Below are 24123 nucleotides of genomic sequence, written 5' to 3'. Positions count from 1 at the left end.
AATAACCCTTATTCCCACATACAAAGTATGTATTATGGGATGCTAGGAAGGTACTATTATTCAACCCGTCAATGTTCAAGATAGTGATACAGTCACTAACACCAACAGGAATATAACCCACACTCTGGACACACAGGTCCGCTTGAGCTTGTGCCACTTGAATCACGAATCGGTCCTTCCCCACAGTGTCTCTAGTGTTCGTGAAAATGTAGGGGATTGATTCATTGTCTGGTCGATACTCTTCCCATTCCCAAATTGTCCCATTCGCTTGTGGATAACCATCTTTATCTTGATGACATTCCCTATTAAGTCTAAAGAGTAATCGTCCCACTGTAGGTTTCCGTGTGGCAAAAAGCAACGTATACCATGCTCTACAAGAGCCATTATGAGAAAAAGGAAGAGGTATGAACGGAGTTCCTCCTTTCTTCTGATGAGCTGGCATCATGCCACATATCCAACAGTTCGTAGCATTAGTGGCAACATGGGTATGATGCAACATCTGGATGAAAGTGTTATTCAAATAAGACTGACGATGCTTCAATTCTTGATACGGAAGGGTATAAAAGTAGTGCTCCGCAGTCACTGGAGTAGTCAAAACAAGCAACTCTTGGGCAGGAGTCACATCTTCAACAAACCATGTGGTTATCCCAACAATAGCTACTGTAATAATAAAACCTGTTGCGCAAAGAATCTTCCTCTTCTCCATTTTAGAATGAAAAATCAATACCTTCCTGAAACTAAAAGGTTGTCAGAACTCTTCCCCTTAGGCAGCGGTTGATTTCTTCACCAGCGGGCCAAGACGGGTGTCGCTACACTAATGCAGGGCTGATCCCCCCCCCCCTTGCCACATCGGCTCTCCGTTTCACTAACCTAAGGGCCGTTCTGACAACTTTGGATACAGCAGTCACTTCCTCGGTCTGAGGTGATATCTTCTTCCTCCAGAAATCGCTTGGTCCGGAAAGAGCTCCTCAGTGTCGTTCGGTTCCACAGCACGGCCTTTCTCTGCAGTCAGAATTTCTCGATGGTCGGTCAATACAGCAGGCTCCACCAATCCGGGCGGCACTTTGCAACAGTGCAGGGAATGGATCCAGTTCTTTCGATTGGAAACCCGCACAGCCGTCCTCGTTGCAAGTAGGACTTGCTCAGGACCAACCCATCTCGGCTCCAAGCTGTTCGTCCTTTCAAAAATCTTCAGCATAACATAGTCTCCAGGTCGGAGATTATGACCTTCACCTGTGGACCGATCAGGGAGCGCCTCTCGGACCTGTTGATGAATAGAAACCAAATTATCCGTTAACTGTGCCAGATAATCATTCATCATTACACAAGGTACATCATACACAGACTTAGGCCTTGGTGGACCCCAAATATTCATTGGGCGTCCAAAGACGATCTCATAAGGTGTGAGACCGGTTCGAGAATGTGGTATCGATCTAATTGACAATAATGCCAGCGGTAAAGCATCTGGCCAAGTCAAAGAAGTCGAAGCTTGGATCTTAACGATCTTGAGCTTCAGCGTACCATTATACTTCTCAACCAGTCCTGCAGACTGAGGGTGAAATACTGCATGGAACTTCTGGGTAATGCCTAGACCCTTCAGGACATACTTTATAACGTCCGCTATAAAGTGAGGTCCGTTATCACTCCACAACAATCTGCAAACCCCGTATCGAGGGAAGAACTCCTTCAATAACATCTTGGCTGTAGTCATTGCAGTATTGTCTTTCGTAGGGTATGCCTCAACCCATTTGCTGAAGGCACAAACCACCACTAGAACATACTTCAAATTGTTACAGCGTTCAAGCTGGATGTAATCCATCTGCAAAACCTCAAAGGGTGCAGTAGGTGTCGCAAATCCTCCTGCTGGAGTTCGAGTACCCTTTCCTGGGTTATACCTCAGGCAAATCATACAGGTCTGCACTACCCTCTTTGCCGTGCTAGCAATCTCTGGATGCTCCCAGACTTGAGTAAGCAATTTTACAATTGCGGAAGCTCCTACATGTGCTAGCCCATGTGCCATTTGAACCATAGGTTGTACAAAAGCTGTGGGTAACTTCCATCTATCCATCTGCTTATTTCTCCAACAGCCTTCATCATCCAATTCTCCATCATTAGACCATTGCTCCCGTTCTTTATCAGAAGCGGTCCTCTGTATTTCCAGCACTTCTCTCCTTGCATCGTGCCATCTTTCTACCTGCGACTTCACCACGTACATGGCAGTAGCACCAGGCTGCATCGCAGTCTCTCGTGCCACCCGGTCTGCCACAGCATTCCCTTCTCCAACTTTATCAACCACTTTCTTATGGGCACTACATTTAATTATAGCAATCTTCTTTGGATATGTTAATGCAGTCAAAGGGTTGTGAACTAACTCTCCATGCATTATCTGTGCTCCATGCGACGTTAGAAACCCTCTCTCCTTCCAGAGTAGGCCGAAATCGTGCGCTACTCTGAAGGCATAGCAGCTATCTGTATAAACATTCACACACAATCCTGTACTGAGCTCACATGCTCGTGTTAATGCTATCAGCTCCGCTGCTTGAGCTGATTTCTGTGGTATGCGTGCTGTCTCCACTATTGTTTGCAGTGTGGTAATTGCATACGCTGCTGAAGTCGTACCATCTGGTAGCTTCAGGCATGATCCGTCCACCCACAGTTCTCCATCTACCTCTGGAAAGGGCGTATCCTGGAGATCAATACAACTCTTTGTCTGTTCCTCAGTCACCAGAATACAATCGTGTGCTTTTCGTGCTTCAGACTGAGTTTCCGGGAACGGCAACAATGTGGCCGGATTTAACGTTACACACCTCTTTAACGTAATATGAGGAGCCAAAAGCGTCAACTCATATCCCGTTAAACGGGCACTGGTCAAATGCTGCGTTTTTGTCTGATTAAGCAGGGCATCAACAGCATGGGGGACTAATACCAACAGTTTGTGAGATAACACAATTCCCTCGCTTTGGCGTATTGACACAGCTGTCGCCGCAACCGAGCGAAAACAACCAGGCAATGCTCGGGCAACAGGATCAAGTACAGCCGAAAAATATGCACAAGGGCGCTGCTTGCCGCCGTGCATCTGCACTAAAACTGATAATGCACATCCATCTTTCTCATGCACATACAGTGAAAAGGGCTTTGTATAATCAGGGGTCCCTAACACTGGTGCTGAACAAAGGGCCTGTCGCAATTGCTGGAAGGCAATGTCACACTCATTTGACCAGGGAAGAGGAACTGGTGTGTCTTTTGTCAAAAGGGCTAATAATGGCTTAGCTATGTGTGAAAACCCTAATATCCATTGCCTACAAAAAGAAACAAGACCCAAAAATGCACGCACGTCCTTCTGTGTGGAAGGCACTGGCGTGTCCAAAATTGCTTGAATACGATCTGGTGTGAGTGCACGCCCCTCCTTAGACAAAAGGTGACCCAAATAAGTCACCTTTGGTCTACAGAATTGCAATTTCTTCCTCGACACTTTGTGATTGTGCGATGCCAAAAAGGAAAGCAAAGATAACGTACTCTTCTCACACAGCTCAGGAGTGTCAGCCGCCAACAAGATGTCATCGACATACTGTATAAGGGCGACACCCTCGGGCAGAACAAAGGAATCCAATTGCCGTTTCAACGCTTGACTGTAAATGCTAGGGCTTTCTGTGTAGCCCTGAGGGACTCTACAAAATCGATAAGACCTATTATTCAAAGTAAAACCAAAAAGGTATCGGCTATCAGGATGAATAGGGATCGAAAAGAAGGCATTTTTCAAATCAATAACTGAAAACGTGGTCGCCGTAGGCGGGACCAGAGTAAGTAACGTCGCGATATCAGAAACCACTGGATACTGAGGTATCACGATCTTGTTCACTTCCCTCAAATCAATGATAAACCGATAAACTTTAGCATCCGTGTCTTTCTTTAAGATGGGCAAAATAGGACTGTTGCAAACATTATAGGGAACTTCTTCCACTACCCCCACCTTAATCAAATCCTGCACAATCTGAGTGAGCGCCTCCTCCCCCTCCTGGGAAATGCGATACTGAGGGAGACGTGGTAACACCGCACCCTCCTGGACACTAATATGGACTGGCGGGATCACCATCTGTCCCACATCGGTATCTGAAGTAGCCCACAAAGAATGAGGGAGAGAAGCTAACACAGAATCCTCCACGACTACACACATCCGATCTGTCATCGGGTGATTATCATTTAATATCACACGTACTGCAGCGGGGGAACAGCGGATCGTAGCTCTGAAATGCTTGAGCATATCAAAACCCATAATGTTGTCAGGCGTGTTCGGGGCAAGCAAAAACGGACAGGGTGCAGAAAAGGGATCAACATGGAATGCAAGGGGTCGAGAAAGAGGGCTTCGAGAGAGTGTACCATCAAACCCTACCGATGTAACCATTAAGCCAGATGGGGGAGCCCTCGGAACCAATTGTTTGGACAGCGCACTACGGGTCGCTCCTGTATCAACTAGGAACCGATCAGTAGAACCCAAAACCTTTGCTGAAACATAGGGACCCTTCTGATCAACCGGCACTTCAACTGATTCCAACCCCCATCCAACGCATTCCTATGCATGCCGCGAATCGTGGTACCCAGCGCTGTCAGTCCCAGACATTTGATACTGGTGCTGTCGATCAAATACATTGGGTCTATCTCGCAGCTGCGCGTTAGGTTCAAAGCGAGCACGATCATTAGAATTCCCTCTGAAATTCGAGAAACCCCCTCTACCTCTCGGTGGACCTTGATTACGCCCCTGACGAGATGCATACAACGCCGGACAATCTCTGGCCCAATGACCCGACTGTTTACAATACGCACATTGATTCCTGATCGACCCGAAGGGGGGCCATAGAATCCTCCCCTACCCCTATCGACACCCCGCCGAGGCGGACCATACACTTGCGCTAACATCACCTTTGTTTTTAAATCTTTCGATTTCTTCTCCTCCTGCCCTTTCGCTTCTTGTTCCTGACGCTCATAATACTGAGCTATAGTCAGGAGGGATGTCGGAGACGCGGTGGACCAAGAACTTTCACTCGCTTTTAAACGAGCTGCTATTTCCGGTAATAAATTCGCCACATATTTATCAGCAAAAAGGTGTCGACCCGTATCATCCGTAAGTGACTGACCACTAAAATCATGAAATGTCTCCTCAAAGCGCGTAAAGAAATCTGCAACTGATTCATCAACCTTCTGTTTACACGAGGCTAACATGTTCCAGTCAATCTTTTTACGGGGAATAATTGTTTTCAACTTGGTCAAAATAGCAGTGGGGAGATCTAAGATAATCTGAGGCGGTTTTTGCGCGGGTTTCCTCTCCCTATCCTCATCCTCAATCTCAGACCACTTAGCCTTAAAAACGGCTTGATCATCCACCTTCCGCACAGATCGCCACATATCCGGTGGTAAGATAAGCCCAAAGAACAGATCTATATCTGCTAAGGTCATAGTAAAAGAATTCAAGGCCCCTTCGACTTCTTCGTAAAAGGCCGCTGGATTCTTGCGGGGGTCAGGCAACGCATTCTTTAATGCCATAACATCAGCCCTATGCCAGGGAGTATAAACCCAATTATACACAAAATATCCCTTAGCATCGGCGGAAGTAATATCCGAACTAGTTCCCGCTCCTTTAGGAGGAACATACAAAGGTGCCGCCTCGCGCATGGGTTTAGCATGCACTAGTTCGCTCTTATCTGAGTGGGAGGTAGATGATTGGTCATCGCCGATACGTGAATCCGACTGCTTTTCCTCCTCTGCTTTTAGGCGCGCTCTCTCTTTAAGGTCACTCGCCGCGTCCCGTAATGCAAACAGCCGTCGAGCCGCATCAGGCGCCTTAGAGGGAGAAAAAGCACCATTACGTAATGCTTTAGCATCTAATACCACATCATCAGGCTCAAAAATGTTGGAATATTTCCGAAAGACAGTGATCACTTCCTCAGAAAAGTGTCCCAAAAATTACAACTTCTCTCTATCCTGCCACTTTTCCCAAGAGTCCAACAATTCAGTAAGGGATAGCTTGCCCTTAAGTGCACGAAAGGAAAATTGCCGAAGCTCACCCATTCGGTCAACTGATAACATGGACCGCGTGTCTACCTTACCCGAAACCGATCCAGAATCCTGTGACCTCGGGGCAGACGCGCCAACATAAGGAGGCGGAGAGCGATCTAATAAATAAAAATCATCTTCAAGATTAGTAAGGACAGGATAAAGTGGCTGACGGACAGCATATTGACCCGAGACTTGCAACCTACGCTCTTTCTCTTGTCTCTCCGTCAGTTCTCTTTCCTCCCGACGCTTCGCTTCCTGTGCTCGCACATGATCATTCTTCCGTTGCTCTATATCAAACAGCACTTTCTCACGTTTTTCTCGCTCACGCACTTCCTTCAGCCATAATTGCACACACTCAAACATATCTTGACGAGCACGCCGTTTACACATACACTGTTCCACATACTCAATCTTACGCATATCAAATGATCCATACAAAGGCCAGCGCAACTCAGGATCCTTTTTGGTGTATTTCCTCCATACTGTGCTGTACATTATAGAAGAAAGACCATGTTTCACATACATGTCCCTATTAGGGGTCCCCTCTGGGGGAGCCGGAGCAGATTCCTCGAGGTTTAACCGGTTTCCAAAGCAGCAGCACCACTTACGGAGTGCGCTAAAAGCAGGCATGCTCAAAAATAATGCAAAATATGCAGTATTATCAAAAATGGCACTTAAACTTTGCGCCGTTCAAATTTACACAGCTCCGGAGAAATATCTCCACATTACCTGCCTATATGTGTTGCAACGCATATATTCTCACAGTAATCATTACAAGATATGACCGGTCATCACAAATCAAACTCAAATAGCCAACCCAGGCTTCAATACTCGGAGCAAGTACCGTACAACGGTTCTTACCAATCAAGAGTGTCCAGATTCCAACTGCCAAGCTCCAAAATTCGCCCAAACGGCTGTCACGGCAAAACCGACAGAAGAGGTCTCAGTCGAGGACCGGCGCCACCCAGATGGTCAGTTCGGAAGGGAAGGAAGAAAACCTCGGGATGCCAGGACTAAAATGCCTCTGGCAGTGATCACATCCCCGGCCAAATTCCTCACCTTCGTCACGACCAGTCCTTCGAGCATCCGAGTCGCCGATGAGCCCCACGTGACGGGCGCCAATTGATGAATACAGGCCCCAGCTAGGCCCGCAGGACACAAGGGTTCGCTCTCCTGTAATGGAAGCTACAAGGAAGTTGGCACGGAAACTGCAAAGTACAAAGACAAAGTTTATTAACCCTTAAGGGTGGTCCTACAATCCATACAACACCCTTCAGTATTGCATAGAGTAGCACAAAGAACTTGCGTACACAGTCCCCTTTTATACACAACAGAGGGGCTCATAAATGGGTGGATACAACATGAGGCAAAGAACATTACCTTTTATGGACATTTTCGATACAGAATCAATATGTGGGCGGAGTTAACACACTCCTAAGCCCACGAAAACATGGTCAAGCAAGAGCTAACTAATAACAGATGTGGTCAAGTCTGGGCATGCGTCAGGCGGACAAAGGAGCTATTTATAGACTGTTACTAGGCAGATTATGAGAGCAACTGACACGAAGAAAGGACTCTGCTCGTGCTGAGCACGTGGAGACATGACAATACAAAATGGAGTCCAGACTTTAGTCAACATAACGGAAGAAACTCGGTCCTAAAGGGGAATTCATGTCTTTAGTAAATGCTTAATCACATCGCTGTTTTCATTTTTCAACACCCCTGCGCCTCTATGCCCGGGAGCACCGGCTGGGTCCAGGGGCCCCACCGGGCCCTGTATTGGGTGCTCCAGCCCTGGGCCCGTCCTCTGGTCTGCCCCTCTGCCAAAGGCCCAAGACGGGGTTCTGTCGTGCCCAGAGAGCCTCCCCCTGATTGGCTGGGTCCAGGAGCTCCGGCTGGAGCCCCTGAGGGCCCCAGGGAGGGCTGCCTCCCCTTCCTGGGCTCCGTCCTCAGTCCTGCCATGTGGCAGGGTGCCCGGGGGAGGCGTCCCCAGCGCCTCTGGACCCGGGTGCCCCGGCTGGGTCCAGGGGCCCCGCCAGGCCCTGGACCAGGCGCTCTCACCCTGGGCCCCATCCTCCGGCCTGCCGCTCCACGAAAGGCCCAGGAAGGGGATTCGTCGGTCCCATGCAGACCTCCCCTGCTTCGCCTGCTTGTAAAGGTGACCGCAGGCCATGGGCCTGAGGGCCGGTCGGCTCCCCCACGCAGCCCCATGGCTGATGCCCAGCTGGGGCCCCGTGCCTCTGGCCCCCATTCCCCGACCACCGCTCCCCCTTTCGTTAGGGCACAGAGTGACCAGTTGGCAGCCCTTCGAGCCCTGCCATCTGGTCGCGTCTTTCCCCTCGGCCATCTGGTCGCACCAATCCCCTCAGCCACCCCGGAAGTCCAGATGACGGCTCATTTGCCTCCCTGATCCAGTCAGGGCTCTAGGAGGTCGGGCACGTTCACGCATTGGGTCCCCTCCATCACTCGGTGCCCATGGATTACAAGAAAGGGGGGTCATTTTCCTCAAGGTTACTACGGCGAGGGGCAGTCAGACCTCCGTGAGGTCCGACGATTCTGAGACAGGGGAAAACAGGACCCGGGCCCGCCCGCCGGGACCCCCAGCGGCGCAGGTCTGTGCCTGGCTCTCACCCCCTTCCCGAGCTGAGAGCAGGCAGGGACGTGAAGCCGGCATCCCCCACGCAGGGCGGCCTGCCAGGGAAGGCCCTGGCCGTACTCCGATCCATTGGGCACTCTCAGTCCATTTAGGGATGGAGTGCTTGACCAGCCTCGGCTGTTGTTTAAAGCAAAGAGCTTCTACCCCGCATGGACCATCTGACTCGAGGTCCTGCGGCCTGGCAGGAGGCCCTTCACCCTACCCAGCAGAGTGAAGGCCGAGCGGCCCCGGCAGCTCGTGCCCCCGAGTGGTCTGACCCGAGCAGAAGAGGTCGGATGGCACCAGGCCCTCGGACGCTGCCGCCCGGCAGGTCAGTAGGCCCCACGCACCACACCGTCACCTCTCTCTGCCCAGCGCATACCAGCAGCAGCTCAGAACAACTGTTCCGAGGGGTGGCATCGCCGTCTGTCTTTGGCACCCCTGCGTCTTGCTCAGGCTGCACCTCGGCCCGCCGCTCCCTTCCGGTGCCTGTGCGACCGTACCTCTCCAGGTACCTCTCCACCCCTCCAGCAAGCCCTCCTGCTGAGGCGGGTGGGCTCTTTTCCCTAGCAGGCTCCCGAGAGGGAGGGGTGTGCGAAGGTTGCCCGTCGGGGAGAAGGGCACGCGGGTCCTGAACCCACCCCATCAGCAGGTGAGGCTACCTGGTTGATCCTGCCAGTGGCATTTGCTTGTCCCAAAGATTAAGCCATGCATGTGTAAGTATATATGGCCGTTACAGTGAAACTGTGAATGGCTCATTAAATCAGTTATGGTTCCTTGGATCGCTCCATCTGTTACTTGGATAACTGTGGTAATTCTAGAGCTAATACATGCCAACAAGCGCTGACCTCCTGGGATGTGTGCATTTATCAGACCAAGACCAATCCTGGCTCGCCCCGCCTCTTTGGTGACTCTAGATAACCTCGGCCCGATCACACGTCCCGTGACGGCGACGATACATTTGGATGTCTGCCCTATCAACTTTCGATGATACTTTTGTGTCTACCATGGTGACCACGGGTAACGGGGAATCAGGGTTCGATTCCAGAGAGGGAGCCTGAGAAACGGCTACCACATCCAAGGAAGGCAGCAGACGTACAAATTACCCACTCTCGACTCGGGGAGGTAGTGTTGAAAAATAACAATACAGGACTCTTTTGAGGCCCTGTAATTGGAATGAGTACACTTTAAAACCTTTAACGAGGATCTATTGGAGGGCAAGGCTGGTGCCAGCAGCCACAGTAATTCCAGCTCCAATAGCGTAAATTAAAGTTGCTGCAGTTAAAAAGCTCGTAGTTGGATCTTGGGATTGAGCTGGCGGTCCGCCATGAGGCGAGCTACCACCTGTCCCAGCCCCTGCCTCTTGGCGCCCCCTTGATGCTCTTGACTGAGTGTCCTGGGGGTCCGAAGCGTTTACTTTGATATACTTCAACTAGGAATAATGGAATAGGACTCCGGTTCTATTATGTTGATTTCGGAACTGGGGCCATGAGTAAGAGGGACAGCCGGAGGCATTAGTATTGTGCCGCTAGAGGTGAAATTATTGGACAAGCGCAACACGAACCAAAGCAAAAGAATTTGCCAAGAATGTTTTCATTAATCAAGAACAAAAGTCGGAGGTTCAAAGACTATCAGATACCGTCCTAGTTTTGACCATAAACGATGCCGACTAGCGATCCAGCGGCGTTATTCCCATGACCTGCCGAGCAGCTTCTGGGAAACCAAAGTCTTTGGGTTCCGGGGGGAGTATGGTTGCAAAGCTGAAACTTGAAGGAATTGACGGAAGGGCACCACGAGGAGTGGAGCCAGCGGCCTAATTTGACTCAACACGGGAAACTTCACCTGGCCTGGACACAGAAAGGGTTAACAGATTGATATCTCTTTCTCGATTTTGTGGGTGGTGGTGCATGGCGGTTCTTAGTTGGTGGAGCGATTTGTCTGGTTAATTCCAATAATGAACGAGACTCCTCCACGCTATTTAGTTACGCGAACCCCAGCGGTCGGCGTCCAACTTCTTAGAGGGACAACTGGCGTTCAGCCACACGAAATCGAGCAATAACAGTTCTGTGATGTCCTTAGATGTCCGGGGCTGCACGCGCGCTACACTGAATGGATCAGCGTGTGTCTACCCTTCGCCGACAGGTGCGGTTAACCCCCTGAACCCCATTCGTGATAGGGATTGCAATTATTTCCCATGAACGAGGAATTCCCAGTAAGTGCGGGTCATAAGCTCACGTTGATTAAGTTCCTGCCCTTTGTACATACCGCCCGTCGCTACTACGGATTGGATGGTTTAGCGAGGGCCATCAGCCCCGCCGGGGGTGGCAACGGCCCTGTTGGAGCGCCGAAAAGACCATCAAACTTCACTATCTAGAGGAAGTAAAATTTGCAACAAGTTTTCTGCAGGTGAACCTGCGGAAGGATCATTAACGGCGGAGCGGACCGAGCGATGGACGGTGCCAGCCTGAAAACCTCGCTCGCCTCCTGCGAGCACACCCTAGGCACAGGGACCGGCCCTGCCCTCATGCACCCCGGCGGGCAGAGCGGTCCGTGGCTGCATGGGGTGCTTGGGTGAGGACCAGGCCTCGGCGGGTCTTCCTCCGCCAGGGAGTACCTGAACGACCGAGGGACAGGGGATGGGGCAGCCCCTTCCTCTGTCCCTCTCTCTGGGAGGGGCACAGCGGTGGCCCCTCCTGAGAAAGAACCCACGCTCATCGAGCATGATCCCCATGGTGGGGGGGAAACCGAATGGCAGTACCTCCCCGGGAAAGGACCACCCCCCCCCTGAAAGGCCCTGCCACCCTGGGTCCTCCCTTGCCTGAGTTCTGGCCTGTCAGGGCCTCGGCGGGTCTTCCTCTGCCGGGGAGTACCTGACCAAATGAGGGACAGGGGACAGGAGCAGCCCCTTCCCCTGTCTCTCTCTGGGAGGGGCACAGCAGTGGCCCCTCCCGAGAAAGAACCCATTCTCACCTGGCATGACCCTCGTGGTGAGGGGGAAACCGAATGGCACTGCCTCCCCGGGCTGGGACAACCCCCCCACCCTGAAAGGCCCTGCCATCCTGGGCCCTCCCATGCCTGAGTCCTAGCCTGTCAAGGCTTCAGGCGACTGAGGAGCTGCCATTCTCGCGTGGCAGGGCGGCCTGGAAGAGAAGCGGTCGAGGGCCTTCGAGGGGACCCCCGGCTTCTCTCGGTGGGAGGCGTGCAGGATGGGAGCCCCTGGTTCTCCCCTTCTGGTACCTCCAACCCAGGCAAGGGTGGGGTGGGATTCCCACCAACCGACCGGCATGGCTCTGGGCTGCCTGGCAACAGACGGCTGACGTGCAGGTGGGGCGACCCTCTCTCGTTGCCAGGTAACCGGTTTGACCTGGTCCTGTGCGGCTGGGCCAAGGGGTTTGAAGACTCGTGCGGTCGCTCCCTGGTACCCCGGAAGGGACTGGCGGCAGTGGGGCTGCTGCTTGCTCCCATCACTATGCAAGCCCCCCTCGCCTGTGGCTGGGCAGGGGGGACTCCCGGGCTGAGCGCCTGGTAACACTTTTTTTCTCCCAGCGGTGCAGTCTGACTCCCAGAGGGAAAGCCTTGAACGGGGTGCCAGGGCCATCTCACTGCGTGGGTGGTGGACGGATGGGGTTGCCTTCCTCCCGCCTCTCCTGCACCCGCAGGTGGGCGAATGTTTTCGAAAAGCTGCCTGTGACTCTTAGCAGTGGATCACTTGGCTCGCCCGTCGATGAAGAACGCAGCTAGCTGCGAGAATTAGTGTGAATTGCAGGACACATTGATCATCGACACTTCAAATGCACCTTGCGGCCCCGGGTTCCTCCCGGGGCTACGCGTGTCTGAGGGTCGCTGGATCGCAAATCGCCCTGGGGTTTCCCCGGGATGCGGCTGGCCCGTCGCAGGGTTCCACTTCCTTTTGTCCCACCACAAGGTCAGACCCACCGATCGCCCGTGGCAGGGTCTCTCACTGGGTCCTGCCGAGGAGGTACGCCACTGGCGCATCTAGCCCTGCTTCCCTGTCTCGGTGGGGGGGGGACCGGCAATTGGTCCGCCCCGTGGCGCTTTGCTGCAAGCTGCGCATGGCTGTCCGTGGTGTCCCACTGGCTGCCTGTGCGCGCGTGCCTCCACCAGGTGTCTAGTTTTCAGAAATGTGTGGGTTTGGTAGGTTTTCCTAGATGGCCACCAAGCCCAGGGCCAAAAACTCATGGGACCCCCCTTTTAAAACCAGGTTGTTTTGTGATAGGTAGTTTTGATGTCACCTCATTAGGTTTGGGCCCTTGCCTGTGGCGGTTACTTGACCCACCCACACGAGTAAGGTACCATATTTATCGGGAGACCTGGGGGAACACTGGGTGGTAGGAAATTTGTGGATCCACGCAGATTTCAGAACTTTCCCACACAGAAATTTGAGAAAAAAGTGATTTTTTTCAGCTAAATTTGAGGTTTGCAGGGTATTCTGGGTAGGAAAACGTTGGGACGGTCTCCAAGCAGGGATACCTCTCCCATCTTTCTACGTGCTCGGGGGGCTGAGATAGCCACCTGAGCACGTGGAAAGTGAAACTGAATTGAGCCTCTTGGCTCGTTTCTGTTTTACTGAAATGACGTCAGCGCGATGTGCATGCTGATTATCATTTCAAGGAAACCAGGAGGGCCTCGGAGCTGGGGAAGAGGCTGTTGGGGGGGTAAAGGGAATCCCTCTGGTGCCTGCACCAGAGGGATTCCCTGTGCCATGGCGTCGGACGCACGGGATCCGTTCGACGCACATGAAAACGTATGCATGGGACAGCTCCAGCACGTCCGACGCATAGAAGGGGTTAATGATCCAATATTCTTGAGAGAAACGGAGACCAGGCAGAAAAGGAGGGGGGTGTGGTCTATCCACGGGTTTGCCCTACCTCAGTACAGTCTTTTATTTTTTATTTAATTGTAATTAATGGCTGAGGGCTGGTCTTTTAAAAAAAAATCCCTTACTGTCTGAATGTTGTTAGTCTGCTGGCGGTTTTATATATCAATCACTCATACATTGCCAGTTCGTAAATGTCTCTTAGCATGTTCTGGGGAGTTGAACTAAAGCCGATTTCCAAATTCCCAAAATGCCTCTTTTAGCTACTGCCAGGGCCGAAGACAACCATCTTTTTGTGTGGAAGGGTAGAAAGGTAAGTCTGCAGTGTCATGTAGAACTGCTAAGGCTGCAGTCGTGTGTAATTGTAGTTTTTGCATGTCTCATATTTGTTTCCAATACCAACGTAATATTAGGTATTTTAATAATATATGTACTATGTCAACATTCCTTTGTCCGCATTGTGAAAAGAGGAAGTCTGGATTTTCATAGTGGCCTTCAGCAGCTTCTCAGAAGTCCAATGCCAACGGTGAAGGACCTTACAGTAGCTATATTTCAGTCAGGATTTTTTCAGTCCCATGCCATGGTGTGCTAGAACATCCTCCTAATCACCTCCACGAATTTTGTTTGCAGGAGGGTTTCCCACCAGGTCTGGAGAATATCCATAGCCCCTGTGAGAAATTGTTACTAACCATGGTTGAATATAAGCCAGAATATATTAGCCCACATTCCTTCCAAGTTAGTAGGTAAGCAACGATCTGGGATTGTGCTGGCATATATACGGAGCGGTCCGCAATACTCTTCTCAGGAGATTAGCTAATTAGGCATGTCTTTCAATGTTGTGATTGTGGGAGGTTATGGGATTGTGTGAATTTGTCAAAAAATGTTTGCTCACAGTCTTTAAACAATTCCTCTTTACAGGTCTTCCAAGCGGACCAATTGATTTCTTCCTCTCCTACTCGTATTACACTATTCTGTCACAATGGGGCTTTTAAGTGCAGTAGGCTGCTTATAGCAGTTTATGTGCCGTGTTCCGTTCAAAACCTGATAAGAGTATGATGGAGTTATCATACAAGGTTGGGGCGTGTTGATATGTGTAACAGATGGCCAGTCCTCCTATTTTGATAGTTATCTGGCATTCCATAGGAACTCAGATGGTTGTTTCCTCATATGTCTTGGGGATTTATATCAAATGTGCCTGTTGAACAAGTTACTTACCTTCGGTAAAGATATATCTGTAAGAAACATTAGTTAGTTAGATTCCTCACCTTAGAATATCCCCAGGCGTCAGTCTGGATCCGGAAAGATTTTTCGACAGCAATACCCTTGCGCGTCGCTAGGCGTCGTCTGCGGCTCCGCGTCCGTCGTCGGCGTCGTGATCGCCGGGATGACGTCGTTGGAGTACTTAGACGCCGCCCTCACGCGCTGACGTCAGTTCTTGTACATAGCTTTCCGCGCCAGGAACGCAGAGCCATTCAAGAGACCGACACTGGTGCCAAAAATTCTAAGGCCCTGAAAGGGATGACCTCAACCCTAGATATCGGTTCGCAGAACGGGGAGGATCGGTGGGGCAGTGAGGAATCTAACTAACTAATGTTTCTGACAGATATATCGTTACCGAAGGTAAGTAACTTATTCATCTGAGAGAAACACGTTAGTTTGATTCCTCACCTTAGAGCAGATACCCCAGCAATACCAACCCCGGTGGTGGGTCTGCGAACCAAGATCACACCAGAAAGTCCTGGAGAACAGAACGGCCAAAGAAGCTGTCTCTCCGGACTTGGCTGTCCAGGCAATAGTGTTTGGCAAACGTGTGCAGCGAGGCCCACGTTGCTGCCTGACAAATGTCCTGCAAGGGGACTCCCTGGCCCAGGGCAGTGGTCGGCGCTGTGGCCCGAGTGGAATGGGCCCTTAGCCCTACAGGAGGTTCCTTTTTAGCTAAGGAATAACAGGCCTTGATACACAAAACGACCCACCGAGAGATGGTTCGCTTGTGTACCGCCCGCCCCTTCTTAGCGCCCACATAGCCGATAAAGAGTTGGTCTTCCACCCTGAACTGTTTGGTGCAGTCCAGATAGAAGGACAGTGCCCGTTTTGGGTCCAGGCGGTGGATCCTCTCTTTCGAGGGATGGGGAGGCGGAAAGAAGGTAGGCAGTGTAACAGACTTGCTGATGTGAAAGGCCGTTACCACCTTAGGGAGAAAGGAAGGACGAGTCCTTAGAACAACTTTGTCCGGATGGACAGAAAGGAGAGGAGGCTTAGAAGAGTGGGCCTGGAGCTCACTCAGCAGAGGTGATGGCAACCAGGAAAGCAGTCTTAAGCAACAGCAGGCGAAGGGGACAATTATGAACTGGCTCAAAGGGAGCGCACATCAGATAGGTCAATACTAGATTCAAATCCCACTGAGGCATTACGAAAGGGACAGGAGGGAACATGTGGGTAATTTTCTTAAAGAATCGAGAAACAACAGGGTACTTAAAAAGAGAAGGCTGATCAGGAAGCCGTAAGAAAGCAGAAATAGCCAAAAGGTATCCCTTGAGGGTGCCCAGAGCAGAGCCCTGCTGGGCCAGGGAAAGAAGAAAGAGGAGAACCTCAGAAAGAGGGGCGGAGAGGGGATCCACAGCCTTTGCTGTGCACCATGCCACAAATTTGTTCCACCTGCAGGTGTATACCGATTTTGTGGAGGGACGCCTGGCTGCCAGAATAACATTACAGACTTCAGGAGGCAAGTCAAATGGCATCAACTGCCGCCGCTCAATCTCCACGCATGGAGGTGGAGGCTGGACAGGTTCGGGTAGAGGACCGTCCCCTGCTGCTGCGACAGAAGGTCCTCCTGAAGTGGCAGTTGGATCGGGGGATCGATCGATAGACTGAGTAGCTCGGGATACCAGGATCTTTGTGCCCAATCCGGAGCCACAAGGATGACTTGGGCCCGGTCGCGCCTGATCTTCTTCAGCACTCTGGGCATACGTGGTATAGGCGGAAAGGCGTACAACAGACCGCAACTCCAATCGTGACGAAAAGCATCTCCGAGCGAGTGCCACCTTGGAAATTCCAATGCGCAGAACTTCTGACATTGCGCGTTATGTTCGGTGGCGAATAGATCTAACCAAGGCTCTCCCCACTGCAGAAAGAGGCCTTGCGCCACGTCCGAGTTCAGACGCCATTCGTGATCCATCATGCACCGGCGGCTGAGTTCGTCTGCTCTGGCGTTCAGATAGCCCGCCAGATGTTGAACCACCAGGGTGATGCCCTGATGTTCCAGCCATGTCCAGAGGCACAGAGCCTCCTGACAAAGGGTCCACGACCCCACTCCGCCCTGTTTGTTGCAATACCACATGGCGGTGGTGTTGTCCGTGAACACCTGCACTACACTTCCCCGAACAGAGGGAAGGAATGCCTTCAGTGCAAGTCGGATCGCCCACAGCTTCAGAAGGTTGATATGGAGCCGGGACTCCGCCGGAGACCAGAGGCCTCTGATCTCCCATGTGGCCCCCCCATCCTAGGAGGGACGCATCCGTCACTACTACATGCTCCGGTTGGGGTAGGGAGAGGGATCTGCCACTGACCCAATCGCGGTCCGTGAGCCACCACTGCAACTGTCTGACAGTGCCCTCCGAGATGAAGACATGGTCGGACAGGTTGCCCCGATGCTGGGCCCACTGAAACGCCAGGTCCCACTGCAGAGCCTGCATCCGCCATCTGGCGTGATGCACCAACAGGATGCAGGAGGCCATCAGACCCAGAAGCAGCACCAACCTGACCAAAACCTGCGATAGAGGCCGAAAGATTGGAATGAGAGCCCGAATATCCCGGACCCGCTGTGCCGGAGAATAGACCCGGAATTGCGCCGAGTCTAGAACCGCTCCGATGAAGAGGAGCTTCTGGGAGGGACTCAGATGCGACTTCGGCACATTGATGGAGAACCCTAGCTAATGCAAGAGGTCGGCCGTAGTCTGGAGGTGGGAGACAACTGCCTGGGGCGAGCCCGCCTTCAACAACCAGTCGTCGAGATAGGGGAAGACTGGAACTTCTAATCTGAGCAGGTGAGCTGCGACCACCGCCATCACTTTCGTGAACACCCGAGGGGCACTGGTGAGGCCGAAGGGGAGCACGGTAAACTGAAAGTGCTTGTGGCATACCGTGAACCGCAGGTAACGCCGGTGGGCCGGCAGGACGGGGATGTAGAAATAAGCGTCCTGCAAGTCCAACGCTACGATCCAGTCCCCAGGGTCTAGGGCAGCCAGAACTTGAGCTAAGGTGAGCATCTTGAACTTCTCCTTCCGGAGGAAGGCGTTGACGCTCCTGAGGTCCAAGATAGGGCATAGGCCCCCTTTGCCCCATCTTGGGAACGAGAAAGTAGTGGGATTAACAACCTCGACCTACTTCTGGGCCAGGAACGCGTTTGATGGCCCCCTTGGCCAAGAGGGCCGTAACTTCCTCCTGCAGAAGATGCAAGTGATCCCCCGACATGCGGTGGTACTGCGGTGGCATGGCTGGAGGGGTCGCCTCGAAGGGGAGGGAGTAGCCCCTTCGGACGATTTGCAGCACCCACCTGTCCGATGTGATGGTACGCCAGTGGAGCAGGTGATGGCGAACTCTGCCTCCCACTGGCGTGGAATGGGCCTGAAAGCACGGACTAGGAGGGCTTCGAGGCGGATGCTGCCGGGGTAGATGTGGATGGACCGGCTCGTTGTCCCCCTGCTCCACCTCGGCGGAATCCACGTCCGCGACCACGTTGAGGCTGATTCTGCGGCCTGTGGCTAGACGGACGTGAGGGGGCACCCCTTCCTTGGCCACGAAAGGGACGAAAAGCGGAAGTTTGCAGGCGCGGGGCCGAGAGGCCCAAGGACTTAGCCGTAGCCCTGGAGTCCTTAAAGCGCTCCAGCGCACTGTCTGCTTTGTCGCCAAAAAGGCGACTGCCATCGAAGGGCATGTCCATGAGGGTGCTCTGGACATCCCCGGAGAAACTCAGGGACCCCAGCCAGGCGTGGCAACGAATCGCCACCGTGGTCGCCATTGCCTTGCCTAGCGAGTCCGTTGTGTCCAGTCCACATCGGATTGCATGCCGTGCCGCATCCCGCCCCTCGGCAAGAGCCTGGGCGAGCTATGTCCGGGCCTCCTCCGGACACTGGGGCAGCACGTCCTCCACCGTATCCCACAGGGAGTGGGAGTAACGGTCCATAAGGCACGCGGTGTTGATAGACCACAACCTCAAACTAAGGGAGGAGAACAGTTTCTTCCCAAACTGTTCCAACCTTTTGGATTCCCGATCCGGGGGAGCGGACGGGAAGGAGGTCTGGGAGGTAGATGTAGGAGAGTAGGGTCTGCTATCCTATGGTCACCCCAAATTTTTGCTTTTGCTTCACTGGTTTGATGACTTAGTGTGGCTGTGGGCCTGCTAATCAGACCCACAGCCCTGCTGTTCTCTCCCTAAAATAATGCCAATGTACACTAGGTGCATTACCAATGGGAACTGGTTCACCTTATTAGCCGCTGTAACAGTGTACCCCAGGTACCCAGGGCATAGGTGTATCCCAGGCCTACCAGGGGCTGCAGCATGTATTATGCCACCCCTGGCTTGGCCTCACTATTTGACACAACTGGCTGATCACTCAGCTGGGGTAAGTTGGTGTAATCACCTCTTACTTAGATATAGTATATCTATATCTAACATATATGGACACATGGTAACCTATAAGTCACTCCTATGGCAGGCCTTAACAATCCTGGAGGCAGAGTACTTGGTTTCATGTGAGATGGTGCTCTGGCATGAGCTGAGCCTGTCTGCAGCTTTCGGAACAACGTCCTTTAGCTGTTTCATGATATTGCCATACCATGTACTCATAAGTGCATTATGAACCTCGCGGTCAAATGCTAAGTCTGGTTTGGCTTAATCAAAACATGTCGAGTAAGGTGTCATACGATTTGGAATACTACCCCCTCGCCAATTCTGGCGACGGGGGTAGCATTCCACCCTTCTAGAGGGACACGACATGTACCTAACCTGAAACCCGGGTAAAGTTAGACAGAGCCTCAGCATCACACAATGGATGCTGCCACCACAGACACAAGTCTGCCCTCCTGCTGCTGGGAGTCCTTCCAGCTTGGGAGGTTTGGACAAAGGGTTTCCTGTCAGGGGAGGTGATTGCACCACCCCAGACAGGATTTTGTGTAGTGGGTTAGGGAGGGCTGAATAGATTGAGACATGCCTGGGGCACACAAGGTGTCCCTGTGCATATGCCAGTTCAAACCGGAGCTGGGGCTCTCCCGCCCCAGCCCTGGCGTGAAACTGGACAAAGGAGAGGGGGTGTAACCACCCCCCTTCCTGGTCCCACCCAGAGGAGGGACCTAGCAGGTGATCCAGCCCCTAGATTTGGTATAAGAGTAGGAGCTGTGTCCCAGGACTTTAGATCATCCTGAAACTCGACTCAAAGAAGAAGAATCACTGGACTTGGACGTTCTGCTGCACAGAAGACTAAAGAGAATCTCCCTTGTGGTCAAGGAGTGACCACCCTGTGAACACAGGCACCATCCAGCAACGCGCCGACTGCTTTGCCGCCGCCTCCGCCGGAAACCGAGCCCAGAGCCCGACAAGACCCAGACTCCCAGATATCTCAGAGCCCGATCCACAGTCCCTGCAAAAAAAAGAGACCCGTGGAAGCACCGAGAGACGTGGGATCGGCCATCTTGAAACGTCCACGACAAGCTGACTGCGCAGCACCCGAGGCATCCTCATCGCTGTGCATAGGGCCCAACACCGAGCAGCATTGGCACCAAAGACCAGCCCTCCAGCATCCACGAGATCTGCGTGGGGCCCTTTTGCTTTTTGCCACTTGACGCGTCATCCCGGTTACTGGCCCGTTGGCTAGTGGCCATCTTGGCGACGAAACCTACAAACAACACTGCTGGTCTGGTTGCTCCAGACTGGCCCTTGCTCCTGTGAAAAGGAGCAACCCCTCTGACCTTGCTGGTTAGAGCACCAAGCTTCCATCGACTCCTGCGTGGCTAGCATTAGCCAAGGCCTGTTTGCTCCAATTAAGAAGCCGACACCGCCATCTGCTAGAGCCTTCGTGGGACAGCTCGTGAGTGACTCCTGGACCTCGTCGACATCTTCACTTCCACGTGGCTGCAGAGACAAGCTTCACTTTTTCACCTGTTGGCACCCGACATCGCATGGTTCCTTCCTGGTTCCACGCCGGTCACTGGCTAGTGACTCTGAACATTGTCCCCTCTGCTTTCAGGTCTTCTACTCTTCAGATCCACCCTTGAATCCACCGGAACTCTTCTCGCCTGGCCGCCTGCAGCATCTTCATCTTCAGGCTCCATAGACCTGCACGACGAAACCCGACGCACTTTGACACCTATGCCCCCCCTTCCTGTGGGTGAGGTAACGCTGGCACTCCGGTGCTCCTGTGTAGAGAAACATCTCTAGTGTCTAGGTTTCCAGTTGTTAGGTTCTGGTCCATCCGGAAGACTCCCTTTGCTTTAACTTTGTGACTTTTACGCACCCATTGAATCCAATGGGTGCACGCGTGTAACTTTCAACACTGCACACGCATCCTGTGGGCCTCCTGGTCACTAACTACTGTTAGCTCCTTGTAGTCTCAGCAATTCTCAAGGCCCTAGGCCTTCTTACTTTTCTATACGTGGTTCTTATGCCACTATTTTAGTATATGGTTTAGCGGGCCACCCGGGCCCATCCATAATTGTGCAACTTTTGTATATCTAAACATTGCCTTGTTTTGACGAATATGCTTCTGTGCTCATAAAGAGTATAGGGGATACTTTTTAGTAAATAAATACATATATATTTTGAATATATATCTGTGTGGTGTCCTTTCATTTGGTATTCAAGGAGGTTACATATGGTAAAACAGCTGGCTTCACATGCCCTCAAGAGTTAAGCCTGAAGACTGCACTGTCCACGCTACCACTAGGATAGCTGGTCTATCTCGGTTGACTTCAACCACCACCATAAGGGTTGCTTGGCATGGTACAGGGTGATCACTAGAAATAGTGAGCAGCATATACCAGGCCAACTTCTCACAGTAGAGGTCTGGATAACCAGGCTCTCGGGCATGGGATGCAACGACAGAAAACTGGGGTCACCCGGTGCAGGGCGGTGGCGCCGGGTCACGTTCTAGTCCACAGGAGGAACTGTGGAGGGCTTGGACCAGGTGCCCCTCAGAACGTCAGTCAGTGCTTCATTGAACTGCAACAGAGGCTCCGAGGAGTTTGCTGGCGGTTGAAGCACTTCAGTGAGGAGATTAGTCCTCATGGCCACAGCAGGCAGCTCCAGCCCGAGGGCTTCGGCCGCCTTGCGCAGCACCACAGAAAACGTAGCACCTTCCTCCGAAGCCACGGACGGAGGAGAGTTGAAGCCAGTGTCAGGGGAGGTATCAAGACCACTGGCATCCCCCAGTTCATCTGCCCAGTCCTGAGATAACTGGCACTGCCGTGCCAGAGGGTCCTCAGACCCCTCCCAGTCTTCGCCGTCATCCGATTCCTGGTATACAGGTGGAATGATCGGAGCCGGGCGGAAGATGAACCTGTCACCCATCGGCGTCGGATACGGCGCCGGGCGATGGCGCTCCGACGCCAGGCCCGGACCGAGACTAAACCGGGGAACGGCATCGTCCGAAGGCGGTGCCGGGGCAGCTCCGGAGGGGTCGGCGCCGGCAGAGGGGTCATAAGGTCGACCGGCGCCGACCGGGATCCAGGCCTGGATCCCGCGGGGACCTGCTGCGTCGGGACCGGAGTCGACGGCGGCGCCGGGGCCAGAACCGCCGGCTCGCTAGGCCTCCCAATCTAGCCTGCGGGGCCCAAAGGCACGCCGGCAGGTGTCGACGGCGGAGCCAGGCTCCTCATGGCCACGAGGAAGTCTCTGATCTCCGCCGGAGTCGCGTCAGACCCAGGGACCCGAGGGTATGGGGTCGGACAGAACTCCTGCAGCTCTGACGGAGCCGCACGGTTGGTGCCACCCGAACCCTCAGCCGAGTCGCGCCACCGGCGTGGGGAGCCAGAAGTGCGATGACGCCTCTTCGACTTCTTGCTGTTCTTCAACTTACCGGAATGCGAAGACTTCGAACCCGACGAGCGGTGATGACTGTGGCTCCGCGACCGGTCCCTCGACCTCCTCCTCGACCGGGACCTTGAGCAGCGCGGAGCCGACTGCCGGATCTCGAGCAGCTTGCGGGACCGCTCCCGCCTATCCTTCGAGGTCAAGGCCCGGCAGTCGAGGCACGACTCGGCATCGTGGTCGGCCCCAAGGCAATAGAGGCACCGGCGGTGGTGATCCGTGACCGACATCAGTCGGTGACAGGCGTCACAAGGTTTGAAGCCAGGCATCCCTACCGGCACCAGAGTCGAGGTCGACTGGAAATGGAACCAAAAGAGTTAAAAATAGTTTAGTCAAAAAGTGACTAAAAGGGTATGCTCTTCCCGGCTCGGCGCTTACTGGCGCGGAAAAAAGAACTAACGTCAGCGCGCGAGGGCGGCGTCTAAGTACTCCGGCGATGTCATACTGGCGATCACGACGCTGACGATGGACGCGGAGCCGCAGACGATGCCTAGCGACGCGCAAGTGTATTGCTGATGAAAAATCTTTCCGGATCCAGCCTGACACCTGGGGATATTCTAAGGTGAGGAATCTAACTAACGTGTTTCTTTCAGATGAACATGTTAATTACCTTGGGCAATGATGTATCTAGCAGACTCTGGATGTGATGTCAGTGGAGCCAGATAAGTCTCCTCCAGCGCACTAACATCAGTTTGTTCTGTGAACTTTCCGTGCATAATGCAGAGGCACCATAGAAACTGGCTGTGGAAATAGTGTGCCAAAAAAGATGGAGAATCCCACAACAACACAAGACATAGAAATAAAGGCATGACAAGAACTGATATGGCGCTGTAGGAAAAGGGTCAAGACATCAATAAAGCACAAGCCATGTAGAATACTGCACAGTGGTGATAATACAGCGTAGAAGGGAACCATCTCCCACTCCACCAAACATGTACCAAGGGGAAATGGAACGGCTGCCCTGTATAAAACAAATGAGATAAGACCAGCAGGTCTGGAGAGTTCCACCATAAGGCAAAGCAAAGATAGGTGGAGTAGAAAAAAACGGTGTAAAAAGGAATGACCACTCCCACATCCAAGGTCACTCAACAAGGGAAATTAGTGGATTGGTAAGACCCAAATCAGACCTCCGAGAACATTCGCAGAGAGGGGAGGATGGGCGGAGTGTTAAGGAATCTGTGGCTAGACTATGTCTCCACCAGATACATTGTCACCGAAGGTAAGTAACTTGTTCATCCGATAGAGACATCTAGCCACAGATTCCTTTACTTGTAAATCCGATACCACAGCCATACTCCCTACAAGGAGGGTCTGCGAACCAGTCCAACAACAGTGGCAAGAAGGACCAGCTGGCCGAGAGTAATACCAGTCGGTTGAGAGTAAGACTGACCATCCCCACTTGGCTCTTTCAGTGAAAGTGTGGTAAAGACCACACAAAAATGCCAATACATGCACATTTGAGGAAGTGTACACCCACACATAGACAAGCATAGATGTCCATTGTTCAGTGGTGGCTTTGCC

The 24123-nt window shown here is 52.6% G+C and overlaps 1 protein-coding gene, 1 non-coding gene and 1 pseudogene across 2 annotated transcripts in view; 2 read left to right on the top strand and 1 right to left on the bottom strand.

Moving 5' to 3' along the window:
* Positions 1 to 24123, bottom strand: part of LOC146817941 (potassium/sodium hyperpolarization-activated cyclic nucleotide-gated channel 1-like) — a 1926818-nt gene that overhangs the window by 303984 nt on the left and 1598711 nt on the right. The gene's annotated exons all lie outside the window — the stretch shown is intronic.
* On the top strand, positions 9346 to 11115 carry LOC146817943 (18S ribosomal RNA; annotated as a pseudogene).
* Positions 12376 to 12529, top strand: LOC146817942 (5.8S ribosomal RNA). The gene has a single exon (XR_014965333.1). It is a non-coding gene; the product is annotated as a 5.8S ribosomal RNA (ribosomal RNA).

The sequence above is a fragment of the Triturus cristatus genome, chromosome 6 (assembly GCF_964204655.1).
Source record: "Triturus cristatus chromosome 6, aTriCri1.1, whole genome shotgun sequence".
Taxonomy (NCBI): Eukaryota; Metazoa; Chordata; class Amphibia; order Caudata; family Salamandridae; genus Triturus; species Triturus cristatus.
Note: the sequence above shows the minus strand (reverse complement) of the source record. Positions and strands in the feature narration are given on the sequence as shown.